Here is a 17,774-nt window from a genome sequence, read left to right as displayed (position 1 = left end):
TCTGTGCAGGCCAAGGGATTCTCAAGAGTCTTCTCCAACACCATAGTTCAAAAGCATCAATTCTTCGGTGCTCAGCTTTCTTTATACTCCAACTCTCACATCTGTACATGACTACTGGAAAAACCATAGCTTTGATTGGACGGGCCTTTGTTGGAAAGTAATGTTTATGCTTTTTAATATGCTGTCTAGGTTGGTCATAACTTTCCTTCCAAGGAGTAAGCATCTTTTAATTTCAAGGCTGAAGTCACCATCTGAAGTGATTTTGGAGCCCCCAAAATAAAATCTGTTACTGTTTCCACTGTTTCCCCATCTATTTGCCATGAAGTAATGGGACCAGAAGCCATGATCTTCGTTTTCTGAATGTTGAGTTTTAAGTCAACTTTTTCACTCTCCTCTTTCACTTTCACCAAGAGGCTCTTTACTTCTTCCTCGCTTTGTGCATAAGGGTGGTGTCATCTACATATCTGAGGTTATTGATATTTCTCCTGGCAATCTTGATTCCAGTTTGTGCTTCATCCAGGCCAGCATTTTGCATGATATTCTCTGCATTTAAGTTTAATAAGCAGGGTGACAATACACAGCCTTGACGTACTCCCTTACCTATTTGGAACCAGTTTGTTGTTCCATGTCCAGCTCTAACCATTGCTTCTTGACCTGCATATAGATTCTCAGGAGGCAGGTAAGGTGGTCTGGTATTCCCCTCTCTTGAAGATTTTTCTGGAGTTTGTTGTGATCTACACAGTCAAAGACTTTGATGTAGTCAATAAAGCATTAGTAGATGTTTTTCTGGAACTCTCTTGCATTTTCTATGATCTAAAGTATGTTAACAATTTGATCTCTGGTTCCTCTGCCTTTTCTAAATCCAACTTGAATATCTGGAAGTTCTCCATTCATGTACTGCTGAAGCCTGGTTTGGAGAATTTTGAGCATTACTTTGCTAGTGTGTAAGATAAGTGAAATTGCATAGTAGTTTGAACATTCTTTGGCATTGCCTTTCTTTGGGATTGGAATGAAAACTGACCTTTTCCAGTTCTGTGACCACTGCTGAGTTTTCCAAATTTGCCGGCATATTGAGTGCAGCCTTTCACAGCATCATCTCATTATTTTCCTCTTTCTCTTTGCTATGATCACTGAGGAAGGCTTTCTTATCTCTCCATGCTATTCTTTGGAAATCTGCGTTCAAATAGGTACATCTTTCCTTTCCTCCTCTTCTGTTCTCAGCTATTTCTATGGCCTCCTCAGAGAACCATTTTGCCTTGTTGCATTTCTTTCTCTTGGGGATGGTCTTGCTCACTGCCTCCTGTACAATGTCAGAAACCTCCATCCATAGCTCTGCAGGCACTCTGTCTATCATATCTAATCCCTTGAATCTGTTTGTCACTTCCACTGTATAATCGTAAGGGATTTGATGTAGGTGATACCTGAATGGTCTCGTGGTTTTCCCTTCTTTCTTCAACTTAAGTCTGAATTTGGCAATAAGGAGTTCATGATCTGAGCCACAGTCATCTCCGGGTCTTGTTTTTGCTGACTGTATAGAGCTTCTCCATCTTTGGCTGCGAAGAATATAATCAATCTGATTTCAGTATTGACCATCTGGTGATGTCCATGTGCAGAGTCTTCTCTTGTGTTGTTGGAAGAGGGTGTTTGCTATGACCAATGCATTCTCTTGACAAAACTCTGTTAGCCTTTGCTCTGCTTCATTTTGTGCTCCAAGGTCAAATTTGGCTGTTACACCAGGTATCTCTTGACTTCCCACTTTTGCATTCCAGTTCCTGATAATGAAAAGGACATCTTTTTTTGGTGTTAGTTCTAGAACATCTTATAGGTCTTCATAGAACTGCTCAACTTCAGCTTCTTCGGCATTAGTGGTTGGGGCATAGACTTGAATTACTGTGATAGTGAATGGTTTGCCATTCAATAAATAGTTATAGTTAACTGGTATAATATATATATTATATAGTGAGCTGCTATATATATATATATTTAGTTAACTGTTGTAAGATATAGTTAACTGTTATAACTGCTTTACACATTGTACCCCCTCCCATAGTACTTATCACCTTCTAACAAACTGCTTTATTTATTTTGTTAATTGTCTCTCTGCCCTGGTTAGAATGCAAGCCCTGGGAACATCTCATGAATATCACCTGCCAAATTAAGTAGATGCTCAGTAACTAACTGTTGAAGGAATAAATTCTAGACACTTTAGGCAAGTTTCTCTTCATCTGCTTACATTTTCATTTTCTATTTCATGAGAAGTGTTTTCTAAATTCCAACAATAAGGAAAGATGGAACTGCTTGAGAACTCAATCTATACAAAATTTCAAACATTTCCATTCTGAGGTAAAATTTAAACATTCCCAGTTATTTATATACAAATTCTAAATATCTAGGGGAGGGGGAAACTTTACCCAATTCATCTTCCTGAATCCAGGAGATTTCTAAACATCTGGAATTGTGGAACTATCTAGATGTTTGTCTTGATTAAAAAAAAAAAAAAATGTAGCAGCAAAAAGTCCCAGCAATGGACTGAAATATTTTCTGTAATTTTATTTACATTTATTAGACCAACTAAAATGAACTACAGCTGCCAGTGTTTCAGACTCAGCATCTGATACTACCTAAAATTATAGAATAGCATAGAGTTGAACTGTTAGGAAAAGTAGATTGCTTCAGATCTTTGAAATTCAAAAGTAATATGAACTTAAAATAAGCCTTGAAGGTAGGTAACTGTAGATATTCCTTATTTTTAAAGGTTCCATTGTGTGGGGAAATTAACAAGATGGCACCAGTCAAGCTCTCTCAACCCATGTTCTCAAGCCCCTCTCACCCCATGTTCTGTAAGCAATGACTCTGCACGGTTATGTATGGCTGAGATCACTTACAGAACTGCATGCGTGTCATGAGGTACTAGCTTGGTTACGGGCTACTTTTTGCGGTACACCTGTAAGAACTTCACCCTGGAAGCCCTGGCTGCTGCTGCATCAGTCTACACTGGAGTGACATCATGGTTACGTCATATGAGTTTATGTTATGGCTATTTATGGTTATGTTATGGCTGCTGCTACAGATGCTGCATTGGCCAGAGAGAGGCTGTATTATGGCTGCCATGCCAGCCAGGAGAGAATATTCATGTCTGTACTTCCTACGGCTCCTCAATCTCCTTCCAGCCTCTTACCTCGAGCCTTGCCTACCCTGGATTCAGCAAACAGTGTGGACAGTGTGAACAGCAAAACATCTGGTGTAACAAATACGATCAGCAATACACACTGCTTTATGCTACAAATAAAATATGTATAAAGGTAACTGTTACTACTGTATCTAAGGCAAATCCAGCAATATATGTAATGAGATAAAATAAATGCAGCCTCTGAAAACACAAAAATGATTTGTTTTCAAACTAGTAACAGTTTATTTTCCTGAAACATGTTTCATAATTTTATTAAATTTTTGCTACTCAAAAGTAATGGAAATGTTAATAAAATTTCTAAAGACTGCTATAGTGACTAATCCTTTCAAAGTTAAAATTTTATTAGATGAACTGAAACACAACTCACTAAGATTGAGTTCCAGTTTTGATGGAAGTTTTGAGCTTATAGATGAGGCCCACAATCATGGTACCTGTTATGTATATGTACATATGCTACGGCTACTGTTCAGTCGCTCAGCCATATCCAACTCTGCAATTCCATGGATTGTAGCCTGTCAGGCTTCTCTAGCCATGGCACTTCCCAGGCAAGAATACTGGAGTGGCTTGCCATTTCCTTTTTCAGGGGATCTTCCCGACCCAGGGATCCAACCTGCACCTCCTGCATTGGCAAGTGGATTCCTTCCCCTGAGCCACCTGGAAAGCCCAATACAGCAGACTGCATATATCACTACAATTCAATCATGAGTTCTAGGGGTCTGAATCCCACTCCCCACTTTCAGAGTGACCATGTGTTAGGTGCCATGAATCCCCACACAGAAAGTGCTGAAATCACATTCCACCATGCCTTCTGGGTTGGTGCTGGGGCTGCTTGATCAGTGTGTTCTGTTGTGCTTTGGTATAGTGTTATTTTGGGTAGAGACCAAACTTCCTCTGCATCATCCTGCGTGGGCAAGGGAACTAGAGGCAGTTTTTCCACCCCCAACCATACACTGATGGAGGTTCCCCTTTTGGCCATAGTTAACAAAGAATGTTGGTCAAGATTACAGAAAAACTCTTGCTATTTAAAGCACAAAAAAAACTACTCTGTGTCTACAGCCATGACCAAAGCGGAAGGTGAGAGTAAAGACAAACCACAATCAATTACATGTTGTTCTTTTTGCCTACTTGCAAAGGGCAGTTCTAGTCGACACCATTTGAGCTGGAGGAGGTTCATAGCCTGCTGTGCTTTATCGGATAAAGTGCTGCTAATTTATTTGTTGTTCAGTGGCTAGGTTATGTTTTACTCTTTGGGACCTCATGGACTGCAGCAAGCCAGGCTTCCCTATCCTTAGCTATCTCTCAGAGTTTGCTCAGATGCATGTTCATTGATTCTATGATGTTATCCAATTTATAATAACACCCATTTCTTGGTTCCTTCTTCCTTATAACCAAGTGGAAGAAGCTGAGCCCTAGATTTATCAAAACATCCTGCGTTACTGCTGTAGTGACAATGAGAAATATCCCTGAGAAGCTGTCCAAGCTAATCAAGTAAGTGCTGAGTTTTGAAGTCATCACACTTTTTACCAGAGTCTAAGGTTTATAACAGTTTTAAGTTTTGAAGCTGATGAAAATACCATGAAAGACCTCTAAGTATATTAATGTGCAGATGGGCCTGCTAACTGGTATTAGATTTCCCCATAGGATCATCTATCTGATCAGATGCTGCACACATGCACACCTAGGCAACTTTCCTTGATCCCCAGAAGCATAACATATGGCTGTTTCTGGTCCAGTTGTACTAGTTTTACAGCTAGTTTACTAAACACACCCTTGGGCTTTCCAGGTGCCACTAATGGTAAAGAACCTACCTGCCAATGCAGGAGACATGAGATGGGTGTTCAATCCCTGGATCAGGAAGATCCTCTGAAGGAGGGCATGATAACCCACTCCAGTATTCATGCCTGGAGAATCCCATGGACAGAGGAGTCTAGAAGACTAGAGTCCACTGGGTTGCAAAGAGTCGGACACAACTGAAGCAACTTAGCACATATGCAAACACACCTTTCCAGAAATTTAATCATTCTTCAGGGTACCTCTGTCATACAACTCTCATTTGCCTAGGTTCAAATCCTGGCTTTACCATTTAATAGTTGGGTGACTGACTTACATAAATTTCTTTATCTGTAAATGAGAATTCATAAAATTTACAATAGTACCCCTCTTATAAGGACCCCTCCTATAAGGTTGCTGTGAAAATTATGATTTAATTCTAGTGAAAGTACTAGAGCAGTAGCTAGCACATGATAATTGCTATATAACTATTTGCTATTATATTTATAACCCATATAATACTCACAGCTATATAACTGTCAGGGTAGTGGATCAGGGGACCAGATCTTTACTCTCTCCTCGCTCTAATCTCTTAAGGCCCTTCCCTTTTGCCTCCGCCTATGCCTGGAATTCTTATATTTACCCTTACCAAGGCCTGAATTTGATTTACCAGCACTTGCTCATGCTTGCTTACTAGCAGCTGCCATTTGTTTCAGTGTCTCTGCTATTTTCAGGGATTCCCAATAGGCCATTTTGGATAAATTCTGACCAGTTAATGACTCCTTTGCAAATTAATACAATAATGAATTATTTACAAATAAGTGGCCTGGTACATTAAACATAACAGTATTAGTAATGACAATGTGATATCTGATTTTTTTTTTTTTGGCTGCCCCATGAGGCTTGTGAAATCTAAGTTTCCTAACCAGGGATTGAACCTCAGCAGTCAAAGTGCAGAGTCTTAACCACTGGACTGCAGGGAATTCCTTGAGCCTGACATTTGACGCAGAGTAGAACTTACTGTAGATTATTTCAATCCCAAACAATTTAATGATTAATCTTCACCTTTTACCATGATTATAAATACATATCCTGGATTCCATAACTTTTTTCATTTTCCCTCCATTTTACATTACTCACAATCACTAGTTTTTAACAATCATTTTCTGAAAAGCACCTTTAACTGCCCATAACCCCTTAAATTCAGTATTTAATAGCTCTCATCTTTATGCCTCCAAAGTACAAACTGCGTTTATAAGCTCTGAGAATATCCAATGGTCAACTGCAAAATGAATAACAAAACCTTCTACTTTAGTCTTTTTTTCTTTGGTTCCTCCTTACAGGTACTAAGCGAGAACTCCCTAATTAAAAGTGCCAGGAACTCTGCTAATTACTGGGGACAGGAGGACAAATAAGACATAATTCTTACCCTTGGCTAATTTTGAAAGAGATATGTATAGTCCCATAGGTGTCAGTCCCCTTGCCCCCATCCCTTTGCTAACTGCCATTAGGAGGCAACTGGACCATGTACCCTATCAGCAATGGCAGAGGATGGAAAGGACAGAATTAGTAAGGGACTGACTTAAGAAGGGAGGGACAGAGAGGAGGAAAGGACAACACTTACTTAGGCTCCTGACTAACTGTCAGGGAAACAGTGCCTTTCACTTTAAGAATGCAAGAAGATTAGAGTTCTGCATGCAATATTTTAGGAGTCTGTGAGACTGTGCAGGAAGAACAGTCTGCCCTGTTCACTCATTAGGTTTGGCCAATCTTAACACTCCACCTGCCTCATTTTCCAATCTCATTGTTAAACTTTTCAGATATATTCCCTCTGAAATTTTCTTTAAAATATCATTTCAATGCTTGTTAAGGTAAAGGGGAAGGAAAAGCCTATTTGCCCCATGCAAAGTCAGTTAAAAGAGACTCTGACCCGTTTTTTTTTTTTTTTTTTGTCCCAGTAATTATGGGTTAATCACTTGTCTTTCTTCAGAAGGGCTGATTTCCTTAATTTTATCAATAATAACAAATATCAGTCAAGGGATTAGGCTGGAGGGAAGGAAAATGCACTTATGGAGAGCAAGGCCAAGTTTCTGGGTGTTTGTGGGTTCCTTCAGGACTCCACAGGGCTCACAGAAGTCCATGAAAGAGCCCAGGTGAAAAGTAACAGCAGTCTTCACAGGAGGTGTCACATGTCCTAGGACAACTTTCACCAAAGTGCATCCTGTGAAAAAGGTCTCTCAATTCCCCCCCTACCACTCCACTACAACCAACCAACTAATCATGATTCTATATGAAATATTTGTGACCTGCCAAATTTGACAGTTTTATCTTGCAGACTCATGATACCAATAGGCATATTGAGGCATCAAGAGCCCTACAGTAAAAAACGAAAACAAAAACCTGTTTAACTTTGAACCCAGTATATGTCCAGGAAACATTTTTATCATTTATTACAACTGAAAATCTCGTGGCGCTTAGAACACATTTTGGGACAAATTACCCCAGGGACTCCTCCAGTTCTAACAACTATTGTTCAGGCTACTTCCCATACTTTCCTAACTCCACTGCTCCTGACTTCCTGATAATCCTTTTGGCTGCCCACATGACCATAACTCTCAAATTATGAACTAAAACTCCAGCCTGGCCTTGGCTTTTAGACATGACCCTACTGTCCCCAGCTTCAATGCTGCACAATCCCACAATGTGCTGACCACAAAAGCAGCATTAGGGTCAGATCCAGGATGCTTGAGTCCTGCACATGGAATCTAAAACTGGAGTAGCCTTCAGCTTTAAAAAAAAAATCAGATGAAATGACACTGTGTAATTCTGCCATTCTACTTCTACTTCCTTTCCATTCTCTCCATCTCTCTTCCTCTCACCTGCAAAATCCCACAGCCTAGCAGACAAATGCGCACTATTTAGTAAACACTTAGCTCAATCCCTGGGTAGGGAAGATCCCCTGAAGAAGGAAATGGCAAGCCATTCCAGTATTTTTGCCTGGGAAATCCCATGGACAGAGGAGCCTGGAGGGCTACAGTCCATGGACTGGCAAAAGAGCTGGATACAACTTAGCAACTAAACAACAAGGCATTTTAGTGTCCATGACAAAGATGAGTCAACTGAGGTGGTGTTAAGTGACTAGGCTGGTGATAGATGTCATATCTACATATAGTTCGTAAGTACCTTCTGGGCAGTGACTCTAGTTGATTATCTTTTGGTTTTCACTCAGCAAGTAACAAAGTGATTACATCTGTTATAGTATAGCTATTAGCCCTGACTCTGTGCCTCTATTTCAACGAATACTGTGCAGCCAGGAGCTTACAAATACCCAAGACATTAAAAAAAAAAAAAAATCATACTAGATTAAGAAAAATGCAAGAGTGAGAATCTTATTTGGAGTCACTGAACAGAGACAGACTCCCAGATTTCCCTTTTCCCAGCTTTGAACCACCTCCTTACTTGTTCTTCAGTCTTTCAATTTCCGTTATCTTTGCTCTAGGATAAGTCTCTTTAGTAGACTCTTAGATTATTCCCTCTGGAAACCAATAGGTAGAGTCCCTTAGGCTCATTCCATGCTAGTCTAGTCTTCCTTAGCTTTCAGCTACACAGCAGTCTCTTCTGCTAAACCTGACCCAGGCCTCTTCAATGAGGCACTTCCACGTATGTCATACCATGTGAAAAGTAACAGCAGTCTTCACCTTCAGCATCCATAAAACGTATGTAGGACAGATATCTGCATATTATGGTTGAAGAAAGTAAGGTTAATAAAGGTTAGAAAGTAAGGTTAGTAAACAGTGATAAATCCAAGAGTCACAACAAGGTTTTTGATTCCGAGGTCAGTGTTCTTTCCTCTACAACTTATGGCCCTGTCAGGCTTGTTTGTATTTTGCACTGGAAATAAGCTCATGATTTGGAACTGTATTTCCAGTATTTCCGGGGCTATGAGGACTCCTTAGTATTCAATCTGCTTAGCCAAAGATTCCATTAACAACATACAAGCACTACAGTGATCTTAAATCCAAATGAAGTGAAATATTGATCTGAGAAACTAAACATACCCTTTAAATCGTTAATGACCCCCTATTTGTCACAAGACCAAGTTTAAGAAATATTTTGAGTTTTTAAATAAAGTCTTGGTATCTACTCTAAGAAATTAAGATAATAATAAATAACCTCAGGGAATCAGGTCTCTATTCCATTCAAAAATTCTACTAAATCCAGCAATCACAACTTGCTACAGACTTCAAAGGCCTAAAGTATATTTCTTCTTCATAAATGGAATACAGGCCAACATTTTTCCCTACCTGAAGACTGATTATAACTGTGGGTTGGAAGTAAAAGTTAAGAGCTAATAAAGTTTTATTGGAATACAGCCACACTCCTTCTTGTGTATACTGTCTATGATGCTTTTTGCTAGGTTGACAGAGTTAAGTATCTATAACAGAAACCATATGGCCTGCACAGCCCAAAATATTTATTATCTGGCCCTTTACAGAAAAGGTTTGCAAAACTTGACCTAAATAATCAAGGCAACAAACCACGAATTAGTACTATAAATGTTATGATATTATATGATAACACTATTATTGATATTATAACACTATTGTTATATTATAACACTATTATTATAGCACTATGTTATAATACATTCGTACTATCATTTTCCAAAATTAATCTTGGTTCCATCCCCAGCTAGCAATGTGATCCCAGGCAAGGAAAAACCTCTAGGTTTCAGGAAACTCACTGGTGGCACAATTGATCTAGCACATTTGGGGTTACAGATGACCCTGGGATGTATTTGGTAAATTAACAATGTTACAAGGTATAATCTTTGGTTTGTTATTGGTCTAAATCCCACATGCCCAGCATCCTTGTAATTCAGTTGCAGTTGCCTTCCCATTTTTCACAAAAACTATCTTCCCCAGGAATCTACTGCATGTGAATTAATAAGCCAACAGGTCATGCTTTTTGGTCAGTGCTGCTCAACCATGAATCACCTGTGGAGCTTTAGAAAAGAAAACTATAATACCTTGGCTGAATCCCAAGCCAATGAAATCACAAACTCTAGGGGTTGGGACCCAGGTATAAGTGTGTTTTAAAGCTTCCAAGGTGATTCCAATGTGCCATCAAGGTTGAGAACCACTATTCCTGGTGTCCTGGTAACAGGCTTGGATCAAATTAGTATATTCAGTGGAAGCTGTATGAAATAAATTTCATGATTTTAAGCTGTTGAGCTGAAGTTCCACCAAATTTATATCACAAAACATGGATTCCATGAAGACTAAAATTTTAACAGAACTGGTTTAGGCTTGCAGCATCAATTGACTCCTGTGTAAGTCATAGCCAAAACTTATGTGTTGAGCGTGAGGCCCTCTTCAACATCTGGTTGATAAAGATTATCTCATTTTAGAACCTGGTACTGGAAAAAAAAAAAAAGACACCCGCTGGGTTTACATGAAAAGCTAACTTGAGAATCCAGAAGAAGGAGATTATTTCTGGCTGATGGAGAGTATGGCAAACTTCGCTATGGAAGAAGAGACTTCTGAAAATAATAAAATTAAAAAATTTTTTTGACTTCATAAACTCTGAAGAAATAAAAACAGATGTAAGAAATGAACCTGAAGGGCAAAAGATGGTTTTTCTCCTAAGAGCTATAGCCAGCTCATTTATTCAAGATGTCTGGTTTATAAATTAACCAGAATCTTGGCTTTTCCTCTTCCTTTTTACCCACTGCCAAACTATTTTCCATTTATTCACAATAAATTTATCTGCAGGTCCAGAAAGAAGACGAAAATCAAACTGGCCAAAATGTTTCATAAGGTTTGACAAGGATGTTGCTAAAACCAAACAGAATTGTTTTTCACAATGTCAATTACAGCAACCAAGACTGGACTACTATTTCTCTACACAAAGGGGAAGATACATCCTTTTCATAAGCAAATCCTTCCTGACCTAGTTTGATTTTCATTCATTTTGTATCTGCTTTTCTAGTTTATTTTTCTGAACCTGATTTCTCTAAACCTGTTTTCCAGCACCCAAAACATTCCAGCCTAATGCTCTCTGAAAACTAAGTTCAGAAATTTTTACTGCTCTAGTGCTTATTGCTCAGGCACAGATCACAGGTAGATGCAGACTTCGATTACTGACAGTTTTTTAAAAAATCTGACAAGGTAGGTGGTTTTCCAAAAAGGGCATGGTGACAATCTGTGATCTATTCCAACTCTTTTTATCTTGATACTTTTAAGACAAATATTAACATAAACATCATTTGACTCAAATTTTAATGCTTAACAGCTTATGTCGATATTTGCTTTCCTTATTCCTGGCTGCGTAATCAGACCAGCAGGCCTCATATTTTTCCCCAGGCTACATTTCTAGACCAGGAGCACAACAGCATGGTGTGTTTAGCTTCTAACACTGTGGGGGATTGTTCCAAGTCATGCAAAACTTAAAAAGCAAATACTGATCTAGCTTATCTTTTATTTCTTGTATGTATTTTTTGGTTGCTAGAAGAAGGAAGTTAGGAAGAAAAATAATCCAATGTATCAAATATAACCATTTCCCTAATTCTGAATTTTAAAGCTGTATTACATAAGTCATATTTAGTTATGTCTAACTACAAAGAAAAAGTTTATTCACTCAGTGATGAAACCAATCTTATTACGCTCTTGTTTAAAATTCTATAATAGTACTGAAAGATCTATAGGAAAAACTCTCCATTGTTTCCAAACAGGACCCTTAATCATCAGACATAAGCCTGTAAAGGCTTCATATCTGCCTACTCACAGTCATGCACCCCTAATGTTCTATCCACATTCTGATCTTCTCCATTCCTGTAACACACTATACCTCTTTTCATGTCTGTATGATTTTGCATATCGGTTCCCTTAGCTCAATAGTCTATCTTTAAGCACATTAATCTAGTTTCAATGTCACCATTTTTGAGAAAATTTCCCTGAGTCAAAAGAACAGTCAGTTGCCCCTCCTTTTCTATTCTCCACACACACATTTTTTTTTTACCTATACTATGACACCTGTCATGCACAATCACTGCTTTTACTGGTTTTCTACCCTTTCAAATCAAGTTTTACAAGAACTGTTGAAGAGGAAACATTTCTAAACTGCTACATTTTATTCTATCTCCTTTCTTTTCCTATCATTTTCCTAACGGGAGAATTTCAAAGAGCTAAATGTCTTAAACAGAGGAGGGGAAAAAAAGAAAAACAAAAAAGGGAAGGGAGTACACCCTTGGAACTTAGCAAAATACCTTAAATAGTTTCTCTTCATCTTGCCACAATTTTCTTCATGCAAACTATTCTCTGAATTTCTTAGTTTCAAGAAGAGTGATGGAGTGCTTTCCATTTTAAAAGGAGTACTCAGGCTGCTGGGCGGAGAACAGAGTTCAAGAGGTTAATAATCCAAAGAAAAGTTTGATATCTTTCAAAGCAAGACTGACTGACAGACTGGATTGACAGACTAGGGAGAGGAAAAAAAGATTCAAGAAGACTAGTTTTAGGCTTGAGCATAAGAAGTAATGGTTACTACATAATGACATGGAGAACTGGTTTAGGGGTTTTTTTAAGAGAAGAAAGAGAGTTTTTCCCCAGGCTAAGTTATCATAACCACCATGCAGAATGACCAACTTCCATGACTAACATTATTTTTCTTCTCAGAGGCACTTTCCTGTGGCCTGCTTCAAGATATGACTTAAAAACTACAGATCTTGGGTCAATTAGCAGAGGAAAAATCCTTAGAAGGGTCTGATCTGAACAGGGCTTAACAGGGACTGTCAGAAGGAATAAGTTAGAAAATGTATTTAAATCAGAGTGAAGACCTTCAAAAATATATTTCAGACCAATAAAAATTTGTGGGCTTCCCTAGTGGTCCAGTAGCGAAGACTCTCTGCTCCCCATGCAGGGGGTTCAGGTTCAATCCCTGATCAAGGAACTAGATCCCACATGTCACAAGTAAGACCCAGTACAGCAAACTAAAAATAAATGTTTTTTTTTTAAAAATTAGCTTCCTGGACTTCCCTGCTGGCTCAGTGGTAAAGTGTCCACCTGCCAATGCAGAAGACACGGGTTCCACCCCTGATCCAGGAAGACCCCACATGCTGCAGAGCAACTAAGCCCACCACAACTACTGAGCCTGTGCTCTTAGAGCCCAGGTGCTGCAACTACTGAGGCCTGCACACCGTACAGCCCTTGCTCCACAGCAAGAGAAGCCACCACAATGAGAAACCTGCACACTGCAACTAAAGCGTAGCCCCTGCTCTCCACAACCAGAGAAAAGCCCATGGAGCAACAAGGACCCAGCACAGTCAAAGTAAAATTTTAAAAATAAATTTTTTTTTAATTAGCTTTGATTTTATATATATGAAATAGTACAGAGTAAAGAAGACTAATAGAGCGGTAAGCATCTAGGAAAAATCCTTTTTATTTTATGAATGAATGGCATTCCAGTGTCTAAGGAAAATTGTTCAGGTTTAAATCTTTCTTTTCTTAATTTTAAACAAATTTTTATCTTTATTATGTTACAATTATACATATTTGAATCCATGTAAGCACGCAATACTGTCATTCCAATTGTCCCCACTTTATATTAAGTGATCTTTACATTAAGCAGAAACAGGACATGATATTGGAAACTTCACCATCCGTACCTTCTTCAGTCAGCTTTCCTCCCCACAGTCTAAAATGAGGCCATACCAAACTGCTTATGTGTCACATAACATGAGAGACCTTGTGGTTTCTCTTCTGGAAACTTTGCACATTTCGCCTTTCCTTTCTCCAGGGGATCTTCCCAACCCAGGGATCGAACCCAGGTCTCCCGCATTGCAGGCGGATTCTTTACCAGCTGAGCCAAAAGGGAAGCCCTCCTTCTGCCTAGAATCCTTTAAATATGCCTTCCCTCATATTTCCCCATTCCATGAAGTTGACTTCTTAATTCCCTAAATCTCAGCATTACTGATACATCCCCAAATCATGTGCTCCCACAGCCCATTATGCACACAGTCCTATTTTCCCATCTTGTATTTTTTTGTTTGTATGTTTGATGGTCCATTTGCTCCAAGAGAGCACAGATCATCACTTGTTTGCTTTCTTATGTATCCCCACTGCGTACCAATAGGCCCAGCACACTGAATACCTATTAATATGAAAGTACTCTGGGGATTTTTGTATTGACTACGCCAAAGCCTTTGACTGTGTGGATCACAACAAACTATGGAAAATTTTTAAAGAGATGGGAATACCAGACAACCTTATCTGCCTCCTGAGAAATCTGTATGCAGGTCAAGAAGCAACAGTTAGAACTGGACATGGAACAACAGACTGGTTCCAAATTGGGAAAGGAGTACAGCAAGGAGCAGTGTCACACTGCTCATTCAATTTATATGCAGAGTGCATCATGTGAAATGCCAGGCTGGATGAAACTAAAGCTGGAATCAAGATTGCCAGGAGAAACATCAATAACCTCAGATATGCAGATGACACCACCCTTATGGCAGAAAGCAAAGAGGAACTAAAGAACCTCGTGATGAAAGTGAAACAGGAGAGTGAAAAAGCTGGCTTCAAACTCAACATTAAAAAAACGAAGATCATGGCCTCTGGTCCCATCACTTGATGGAAAATAGATGGGAAAACAATGGAAACAGTGACAGACTTTATTTTCTTGGGCTCCAGAATCACTGCAGATGGTGACTGCAGCCATGAAATTAAAAGACACTTGCTCCTTGGAAGAAACACTATGACCAACTTAGACAGCATATTAAAAAGCAGAGACATTACTTTGCCAACAAAGGTCCGTCTAGTCAAAGCTATGGTTTTTCCAGTAGTCATGTGTGGATGTGAGAGTTGGACTATAAAGAAAGTTAAGCGCGGAAGAATTGATGTTTTTCAACTGTGGTATTGGAGAAGACTCTTGAGAGTCCTTTGGATTGCAAGGAGATCAAACCAGTCAATTCTAAAGGAAATCAGTCCTGAATATTCATTGGAAGGACTGATGGTGAAGCTGAAGCTCCAATACTTTGGCCACCTGATGCAAAGAGCTGACTCACTACAAAAGACCCTGATGCTGGGAAAGATTGAAGGCAGGAGGAGAAGGGGATGACAGAGGATAAGATGGTTAGATGGCATCACTGACTCGATGGACATGAGTTTGAGCAAGCTCCAGGATATGGTGATAGACAGGGATGACTGTCGTGCTGCAGGCGACTGGGGTCACAAAGAGTCAGACATGACTGAGTGATTGAACCGAACTGAACTTTGGGGATGGTGGAACAATAGATGATTTTGTCTCTCAACTTTCTGAACTTTCTGCACACTTGTTATATACTCTTCATAATAAAAAGACTTTAAATCCCTTTCTTAAAAACGACCCCACCAATTGAAATTACCACCAATTTCAGATCACAGTGACTTGAACCTGGTTGAATTTGATAGTTGGAATAACTAACACAGTCCTTTATTTCAGTGCTTGAACTAACATAGTCTTTTCTGAAACAGCTAAAAGCAAAACAAATGAAATCTCACCTCAAGTAGAGATAATACTCAGTTTTATGCAGCTGAAAGTAGAAGAAATGAAAATCTCCCTCAAGAAGAGACAGATACTCAGATAAACTGAGAAACAGAGTGAAAGTACAGTCCAGCTGTCTGTATCCTAGAACACAGAAGCTGTGCGTCCTGGGTGCTGATTGTACTATGCCATTTGATGTAAGGGACTTGCGTATCCCTGGATTTTGGTATTTGCAGGAAGTCCCCTGCAGATACCTAGGGACAACTGTACCTCACTAGATGTACGCCAGCCTATCTGTAGACTGGATTTTAGGGAGTTCTAAGTGGGGTAGAGAATTTATTTTTAATCCTAGTCTTTTCCAAGCTGGTTATATTAATATTACTCCAGGAGATGTTGGAATTATAAATATAATTATATATTCTGTATATTAATATTCTGCATATAATTATATATAGTCTATATATAGAGTAACATAATTACATATAGAAATATAATTATAATTTCATATTCTGGGATTATAATACCCAGAATATGAGAAATATCTGCTACAACTAAATACATCAGAAAATTGTATATTTGCTAAAAATGTTTTACATTAGTTAAGTCCATTTGCTCTATTAGCAGTAAGCATCAAACTCAAAACATTCTCCCTCTCCCCCGAAACTCTCCTCACAAGTTTATTTTGAATAAAAGGTGAATATAGGTTCCATGGGGCTTGCCTGGTGGCTTAGATGATAAAGAATCCATCTGCAAAGCAGGAGATCCAGGTTTGATCCCTGGGTTGGCAGGATCCCTTGGAGAAGGGCATGACTGCCCACTCCAGCATTCCTGCCTGGAGAATTCCATGAACAGAAGAGCCTAGCAAGGCAACATCCATGAGGTCACAAAGAGTCAGACATGACTGAGCAACCAACACTTTCACTTTAATAGGTTCCATAAGAAAATTAAAAGTATTTTTCTGATGTCTGTCTTAAACTCAAATGTGTCCAGGTTCCTAGTTCTTGAAGAGCCCAACACTCCTCTTTAACACATAAGTTCTCATTCTGCATAAAAGCAAAAAGTTCCCTTTCTCCCTACGTTTTGGAGTCCTCCTGGGGAAACTTCCTCAAACCCTCCCTGGTTGTTGCTTGTGGCCTCAAACTCCTGACCCAGTAGCATAGGAGCTAAGAGGATGAGCTGTAGCATGAAATTCTGATTTGCCTCCTGGTTCCATCACATGTTAGCCATGTGATCTTGAACAAATTTCTCAACCTGCCTAAGCATCACTTTCCTTGTTTATAAAATAGATATAATCACAATGCCAGTCTCATATAGTGCTGCTATGGGGATTAAAGAAATGGGAAGTATACTGCTTGACATATGACAAGCAACACCTACACACACAGAATGTCTATTATGCTTTGTTAATTGCTTCTTAACATTGTAAACTACTTCTCGAAAGGTCTTTTGCTGTCCCCATATTAATTTTCTAAAAAACATGGATACAGCCACCTCCTCTAATTCTCCCAGTTTCTGCTGAAGACTAGGAAATAACAAAGAGAAATTACAATTAAAAAACAAGCAAACAAAAAAGGATGAGGAGGACACAAGGTAAAATATTAGCTGGCTTCTTCTAGCTTACTGATTAAGCCATCTTTCTGCTTAGCCCTGGCAGGCTGCCAAGCTTGTAGAATTCACCTTTATAGCATATTTGGGGGAAGAGAGGGAGGAGCAGGGAAAGCTCATGCTTTCTCAGTACTTACTGCCCCAAAGTGCTGCTTTTTCTTAATTAAAATTTGTTAACATAGAGGAAGTAGTTTGAAAGTGAGAGACAATCCATCAAATGGTAGAAATATCAGTTAGTGAGACATAGAGAGAAGACAACAATTTGTGTTATTTGCTACTGCTAAGTCGCTTCAGCCGTGTCTGATTCTGTATGACCCCACAGATGGCAGCCCATCAGGCTCCCCCGTCCCTGGGATTCTCCAGGCAAGAACATTGGAGTGGGTTGCCATTTCCTTCTCCAATGCATGAAAGTGAAAAGTGAAAGTGAAGTCGCTCAGTCGTATCCGACTCTTAGTGACCCCATGGACTGCGCCCATCAGGCTCCTCCATCCATGGGATTTTCCAGGCAAGAGTACTGGAGTGGGGTGCCATCGCCTTCTCCGTTGTGTTATTTAGTAAATGCTTTTTCTCCCTAATGTTAGATCTTGGCTATGTTTCTGAGCTAGTTCCCTTCCCACTCCCCTCAAACCATTTCCCTACTACCGCCACCTCAGAATTGTAGCTTTACCGTTACAAAACAAAAAAGCCTGTCACA

General features: G+C 39.3%; 1 protein-coding gene across 5 annotated transcripts in view; it reads right to left on the bottom strand.

Moving 5' to 3' along the window:
- The window catches only part of FGD4 (FYVE, RhoGEF and PH domain containing 4), a 228,262-nt gene that overhangs the window by 82,926 nt on the left and 127,562 nt on the right, over positions 1-17,774 (bottom strand). Inside the window, exon 2 of one of the 5 annotated variants that reach the window (XM_055573702.1) lies at positions 12,228-12,344. The exons of the other annotated variants lie outside the window; for them this stretch is intronic. The gene's annotated coding sequence lies outside the window, so the exon portion shown is untranslated. The remainder of the gene's footprint in view (positions 1-12,227; positions 12,345-17,774) is intronic. 5 annotated transcript variants of the gene reach the window in all.

Source organism: Bubalus kerabau, chromosome 1, assembly GCF_029407905.1.
Source record: "Bubalus kerabau isolate K-KA32 ecotype Philippines breed swamp buffalo chromosome 1, PCC_UOA_SB_1v2, whole genome shotgun sequence".
Taxonomy (NCBI): Eukaryota; Metazoa; Chordata; class Mammalia; order Artiodactyla; family Bovidae; genus Bubalus; species Bubalus kerabau.
This window is presented reverse-complemented; position numbering and strand designations above follow the sequence as displayed.